Source organism: Cricetulus griseus, chromosome 7 (assembly GCF_003668045.3).
Source record: "Cricetulus griseus strain 17A/GY chromosome 7, alternate assembly CriGri-PICRH-1.0, whole genome shotgun sequence".
NCBI lineage: Eukaryota > Metazoa > Chordata > Mammalia > Rodentia > Cricetidae > Cricetulus > Cricetulus griseus.
This window is the reverse complement of record NC_048600.1, coordinates 26,009,975-26,017,706: the sequence shown is the minus strand read 5'-3', so window position 1 is coordinate 26,017,706 and position 7,732 is coordinate 26,009,975.

The following is a 7,732-nucleotide window of genomic DNA, read 5'->3' as shown; positions in this document are numbered from 1 at the left end:
GCTCATGGTATACAGTCATACACGCAGGCAAAACATACATACAAACTAAACTTTAAAAAAAAATTTAAGGGCTGGAGAGATGGCTGAGGGGTCAAGAGCATTGACTGTTCTTCCAGAGGTCCTGAGTTCAATTCCCAGTGGTTCACAACCATCTGTAATGGGATCTGGTGCCCTCTTCTGGCATGCACATAAATAAATAAATAAGTCTTAAAAAATTTTTTTTAAACCTGGAGCCATAAGGTTTGTTTTCAAATCATAAGGTCTTAAGCCAGTTGCTAAAACCTTCCTGTGCCTTAGTTTCTGAATTTGTAAAGTGGGGAGTTCCTAGTACATAAAGTTGCTATGGAGATCAAACATCTTGAGGGGTAATTTTCTGAAACAGAGATGGGTAGCTTTTTGTTTGCTGGAGACAGGGTCTCTCTCTGTATTTCTTGCTACCCTGGAACTCCCTGGAACTCAGAATTCTTCCTGACTCTGACTGCCATTAAAGGCATGCACCACCACATCTGTCGAGACATATATACTTTTTAAAAGATTTATTCAAATAATTTATTAACATATTTTAAAAATAATTTATTTATTTTTACTTTATTGCATTCGTGTTTTGCCTGCATGCATGTCTGTGAGAGGGTGTCGAGTTCCCCAGAACTGGAGTTACAGACAGTTGTGAGCTGCTATGTGGGTGCTAGGAATTGAACCTCAGTCTTCTGGAAGAGCAGTCAGTGCTCTTAACCACTGAGTCACCTCTCCAGCCCCAATTCATTTATTTTTATGTGTATGCGTGTAGGTATGTGCACAGGAGTGCAATGCCTGTGGAGGCTTGAAGCTTTGGGTTCCCCCTGAGCTCATTTGAGAGTCTCTGAACCTGGATGTTCTGGCCCTCTTGGAAGGGCAGTAAGTGCTCTTAACTACAGAGCCGTGTCTCCAGCCCCTATGTGTTTGAATGAAAGGGTGACACAGTGTGGAAATTCTGGGCTGGAGGGCCATGCCTAAGCTGCAGGAGTGAGACCTAGGGCTTTGTGAGGGCAGAAAGGGCCTTCGGGAAAGTTAGCTCCTACTAGATTTTCCACTTTGGGGGTCAGAGGTCTTCTGCAGTCTGGATCTCCTGTGTTTAGCCTGGAGCATGACAGGTAGCAAGTGCTCATTAAATGCTTGCCAAAGATTGGTAGAGATAAAATTCAGCCTTGGAGAAGTTATCTCTGGGAGAAGAAGAATACCTTTTTGTTCAGAGTGAAGAGTTTCTCAGCGTCACTAGGAGAGCCTTTACCAAAAGGAGTTCTGCAGAGTTCCAGTGCTGGGGAACAGGCACAGCTAGTTTTAAGGTCCCATTTATTCATCCTCTGCTGTATGGCTACATACCTTTGTTCATGTAAATCTCATATCAGATCTGAAGGGTATGGCCAAGTGTGGTGGTGTATGCTCAGACTCACAGCACTCTGGATGCTGAGGCAAGACCACCAGAAGTTTGAGGCCAGCCTGGGTCACATAATGAGTGACCACATCTTTTAAAAAATAATTCATCTAACTTTATTTTTATGTGCGTTGGTGTGAAGGCATCAGATCCCCTGGAAATGGAGTTACAGACAATTGTGAGCTGCCATGTGGGTGCTAGGAATTGAGCAGCCAGTGCTCTTAACCGCTGAGCCATCTCTTCAGCCCTGTGAGCAACCATGTCTAAAAAAATAACCACCCCCCCAAAAAAAAAGGAAAGAAAAGAAAAACTTCCACTGTCAGCAAAATCCTGTAGGACAGTTTTCTTTCCAATTTACAGATCAGAAAATCAAAGATCAGTGAGATTACAAAACTTACCCAAGGGAGCTAGCTAGCTAGTGGTAGAAACATGATTTGATTCATACTGGGTAATTTATTTTGGTATTTGGGCCCTCAAGCAGCTTGTTGAAGAGTGACCATAATTTCTGTTGTCAAAAGGAGTTAGGCCAGGGATGGAGGGGTGTGACAGGTGACAGGTGATAGGCATTCCAGGCCAATGAAAGAGCTTGTGTACTCATGGGGGCGGGGCAGTGGTTCAGTCTTCCCACAGTCACATAAAAAGCCCGGACATGCTGACTGTGGTGGCACATGCCTTTAATTCTATCATTCAGGAGGCAGAGTCAGGCGGATTTTTGTGAGTTCCAGCATGGTCTACAAGAGCTAGTTCCGGTACAGATTCCAAAGCTACACAGAGAAACCCTGATGGGGGATGTTCTTCTGTATATATGTTTCTCTTATTGCTTGATAAATAAAACACTGTTTGGCCGTTAGCCAGTAGAGTCAGGAAGATAGGCAGGACTAGGAGAGGAGGAGAATTCTGGGAAAGGTAGGCAGAGAGGCACTGTAAGAGGAGACACCATGGAGGGACCAGGAGTATAGGGTGTGACAGATGTTCTCTGGTAAGATAAGGCCATATAGAAATATACAGATTTATAGAAATGGGTTAATATTTAAGACAGAGTGGGGGCTGGAGAGATGGTTCAGAGGTTAAGAGCACTAACTGCTCTTCCAGGGGTCCTGAGTTCAATTCCCAGCAACCACATGGTGGCTCACAACCATCTGTTATGAGATCTGGTGCCCTCTTCTGGTGTGCAGATATACATGGAAGCAGAATGTTATATACATAATAAATAAATAAAATCTTAAAAATATATTTAAGACAGCTAGCCAATAAGAAGCCCTAGCCATCAGTCAAGAGTTTATAAATTAATATAGCCTCCGTGTGTTTATTTGTGGCTGAAGCAGCGGGACCTGGTGGGACAAGAAACCTCTAGCAACAAAACCCTGCCTCGAAAAACAAAACAAAACAAAAAGCCCAGACATGTGGCTGTACCCTTAGGGCCAAGTCATTCCTGCATTGTTTGAGCATCTTTTAGGTCAGGGGCTGAAAGTACACCTAACTCCAACAGGGCCTTGTCCTTAGTACTAGGAGCTTCCAGGGTGGCGAAGATATATGAGCAGAAAGCATAAGAAATTGAACATGCCTAACACACCATGGCAACTCAAGAGAGGAGGGAAACATAATGACCGACTTTGGGATGAGTCCATGCGTCACACTGCAAAGCGGAGATATCAAGAACAGTGAGTGAAGATGCAGACTCTGAGACATTAGATGATTCGCTAAAGGGTTTGTGGAGATTCAACAGAGCTTTAGCCACTGGATCCTTTGTGCTGGTCACTAGGGACTGAATGTTCATATTCCCTTCTGAAATTCATGTGCTTGGAACTGATGCCCAGTGAACTGGTTACTAGATGTAGCCTTTGGGAGGCAACTAGGCCAAACCTCTCAAAAGTTGGAATGTCCTTATAAAGGACATTAACGGGGCCATGGATGAAGATTAATCGGTAGAGTGTGTGCCCAGTGTGCACACCTTGATTACATTTCCATCTCCATGCAAACCAAATGTGGTAGCACACTTTTAATCTCAGGCAGTTGGGAGGTGGAAGCAGAAAGGTCAGGGATTCAGGGTCATCCACGGCTAAGTAGTGATTTTGAGGCTAGCCTGGGATAGCTAAGACCTGGAGGGGGTCAGAGAGAGGGAGGGAGGGAGGGAGACAGAGAGACAGAATGAGAACTCAAGAGAGCCTGCTTATTTCTTATTTCTTCTGCCTCATTGAATCATGGGTCTCAGCATTGCCATTACCCAGTTGGGATTTTGCTAGAAATGCCAGTTAAATGGTCCTATCTAGAAACCACATTAGAAACTCAGAGGGGTTGAGTGTACTCTGTAAGGCACTGGCTGGGTCCTGGTCTGATCCTTACTGACCAAATAAAAAAACTGGCTCTGCAAGCCCCCAGTCCCCTAAGTTGATTCTTTCTTAAATCAAAGCTGAGTTAACTTTTCTGATGTGATATTTCGGGTTGAAGAATTAGAACAAACATGGATGGTGTCCTGGCTGGTTTTATGTCAACTTGACACAAGCTAGAGTCATCTGAAAGGAGGGGGCCTCAATTGAGAAAATGCCTCCATAAGCTCCAACTCTGGGGCATTTTCTTAATTAGTGATTGATGGGGGAGGGCCCCACCCATTGTGGGTGGTGCCATCCCTGGGCTAGTGGCCTTGGGTTCTATAAGAACAAGCCAGTAAGCAGCACACTCCTCCGTGGCTTCTGCGTCAGCTCCTGCCTCCCGGTTCCTGCCCTGCTTGCATTCCTGTCCTGACTTCCTTTGGTGATGATGTGGATGCATAAGTCAAGTAAACCCTTTCCTCCCCAAGTAGCATTTGGCCATGGTGTTTCATCACAGCAATGATCACCCTGAATAGGACACAATTGGATGCATTCAAGAAGCAGGCATGTTGTAATGGACATAGTGTCCTTTGGAGACAGGGAAAGCGAATGATGTTGAGAGTAACAAGGCAGTCACCCACTCTGAGAGTCAGTCCTGTTTTCTGGTAGCTGCTGTTATAATTAAAGAGGTCCTTAAATATTGCTTCATGCTTCAGAGTGAGCCGTTTCTGTGCACATGGAGAATGTTCTTATTCAAACCTTTATATCCTTCCTTCCCCTTCTTCCCTTCCTGCTCCCCTCCTCCTCTTCTTCTTGTTCCTCTCCCCCTTCTCTCCTTCCTCCCTTCCACCTCCCCTTCTTCCTGTTTCTCTCCACTTTCCCTCCCTCCTCCCCTTCCTCCTCCTCCTCTTCTTCCCCATTTTCCATTACTGCTCCCCTCCTCCCCTTCCTCCTCCTCCTCTTCCCCATTTTCCACTACTGCTCCCCCTCCTCCCCTTCCTCCTCTTCTTCCCCATTTTCCATTACTGCTCCCCCTCCTCCCCTTCCTGTTCCTTTCCCCTTCCTCCCTCTTCTCCTTCCTCCTTTCCTTCTTCTTTCCTGTTTTCCCTTCCTGCTCCTCCACCTCCCCTTTTTTCTGTTCCTCTCTCCTTCCCATCCCTCCTCCTCCCATTCCTCCATTACTGCTCCCCCTCCTCCCCTTCTTCCTATTTCTCTCCCTTTCACCCCTCTCTCTCCCCATCTTCCCGTTCATCTTCTTCCTGCTCCTCCTCCCCACTCCTGGTCTTTAAAACACAGATGGTCCTTGAACTCCCTATGTAGCCCAGTTCTTTTTGTTTGTTTGTTTTTTGCTTTTTGCTTTTTGTAGACAGGGTTTCTCTGTGTAGCTTTGGAGTCTATCCTGGCACTCACTCTGGAGACCAGGCTGGCCTCTGCCTCCCGAGTGCTGGGATTAAAGGCGTGTGCCAACAATGCCCAGCTGGAAGTCCAGTTCTGAGGTGCAACTGTCCCTAGTTCTGCCACCAGATTTTGAAGGATAGTGTTTTTGTTTGTTTGTTTGTTTTGTTTTGTTTTGTTGTTTTTCTTTCTGTTCCATTTGCTCTAGTTTGTCTGGTGTTGTTCTGTTGATCGCTAAATGTGCCCCATTTAACTGCTAATCTTCCGAACACTGCCTCTGGGATTTATGCTGGCTTTGCCTCTGATTCCTTCACATAAGCTGTCTGTCCATCTAATGCACACTGCTGTGGGCCTGCCGTGTTCAGAGGGAATGCACTGTGAAGTTCCTTGGCTCTCCACCAGGAGGAGCAATGCCACCTTAGGAGTCCAGTCTCTGCCCCACCCCTCTCTGTGTATGTGTGTGTATGTGTGTTTGAATGGGATATATCCCTTGAAAGATGGCTGTGAGGTGGAAAGGATTCAGTTAGATTTGGACTTTAAGTTTTAAATGAGGAATTGCCACATCAGACCACTGATACACTGTAATAGACTTTCATGTGTCCAGGCTGGCCTTAAAACTTGCTGTGCAGCGCAGGATGGTGTGCTGGTTTAATACAATTCTGGGGACTGAACTCAGCCCTTGATGCATGCTGGATAAGCACCCTACCAACTGAGATACAGCCCCAGACTTACTCTAGATAAAGGTGGAGTTTAGAATTCATATCTCTTGCCAATAAACTATCACATGCAGAAACAAATCAAAGCCTACTGCTGTGGGTGGTGTGTTCCTTTCCCGGCTCTCATCAGTCACATCAGTAGCTGAGAATGTGGCCTTCTTTAGACAGGGAATATTTACAAAGAATTAACATCAAATGAGGTTGTTAGAGTGGAACCTAATCCAGTATGTCTAGTGTCACTATAAGAAGAAATTGGGACACGGAGGGGCACAGAGGAAAGACATTGTGAAGAAACGGGGAGCCAACAAGACGGGCTTGAGCAGTTTTTTTCTGGAAGCCGAGAGAAGGCCCCAACCTGCTCACACTTTGACTTGAGATCCCTTTTAGTCCCCACTGTGAGTCAGTAAGTCTGGGGGCCCTTTGTTATGACAGCCTTAGTGGATATTCACCCTTACATCTTGAGATCATTTAAGGAAACTGGGTATAAGCATTTCCCTCTGGGGGAGAAGCACTCTCGCCCTAGAGAGTGCCATTTAACTACATAAATGGGATACAATTTACTTACATCAGAGAACAAACTTCAAGGACCCTCAAGCCATTTAAAAGCCTTCTTTGCATAGAAACAAGTGACAGGAGACTCGTGCACGATTCTAAACTGCTTGACAGGCACAATTGGAGGTTTCAAAAGCAGCATTCACTTGCACTGCTTAAATAACTGCCACAGCTAGAAACGGATGAATATTTTGCTTTCATTATTTTTAAGAGTATTGACTAATTGTGTGTGTGTATTTGTGTGTGTATGTGTGCCCAGATATACAAATGCATAGATATTAGAGAATGAATTTGTATTTGGTGAAGTGGGGGTAAAAAACGTGTGAATGGCAGAGAGTAAAATGTATGAGAGGAGCTGGGAGTGCAGCAAACACACGCTAAAGGGGAGCGTGTCATCAAGTGGAGAAATGTTTGAGTCACAGATATATGGGAAGTGCCTGTGTGTGTGTGTGTGTGTGTGTGTGTGTGTGTGTGTGTGTGTGTGTGTGTGTGTAAGGAAATGATGTGGAGAGTCATGGGTGTGTGTGGGAAAGAGCCACATGGGCTTTACATCCATGCACATGTACACCCTAAATGTATGTAGGGAAATCGAACCACACATGAATAGACTTGTAAGGAAGAAATGTATGGGAGGGTGGGTCTGAATGAGGCCGAGAGGAACGTGAGACTGAATGGGTGTGTGGCTATTTAAAGGATAATGCTGGGCAAAGAGACAAAGGTGCCCAGAAGCCATGTCTAATTGCTTGGCTGACCTCACGGCCTCTGGGGAAAAGACCTCAGATCCTTGAATGGGCTCGGAGACTGACAGTTCCTTGGTAAGTTTCAGGTCAACCATCACAGGTTTTGGTTTGGCCCCATTCTTATCGATAACATTTAAATCAGGTTGATCCAGTTCACTTAAGAATATATTTTGAAATTAATTCTTTTTCTATTTTCAAGTTTTGGTTCAAGTTCAAGAAAGACATAAAATCAGCCGGTCACGTTCAGTTCCAGGAAAAGCAATTGAAAGCATTTTTCTTTGTGTTGGTGTTTAAGTTAATGAACTAGGAACAGGGAAATGATTCATTAGGCTACAAAACAACCATCCCCTTTTCTAGTGAGCCCCACGTTGTTTCCTAATTAATTCTTAATTGTAAGAGTCTATGCATTTCTACAATTCGTTACAGATTCTCAAAGTTAGGGTTCAGTGTTTTCCCCAAAGTCATTATAAAAACCAGTAAAGGTTTGCAGGAAGCGTCCATGTGTTTATGCGTATAGGGAATTGTTGGACATACACAGAGAGAAAGACACATAAGGAAGAAATGTCTGTGAGCATGGGAGAAGAAAGGAGAGAGAAGTCTGTGTGTAAG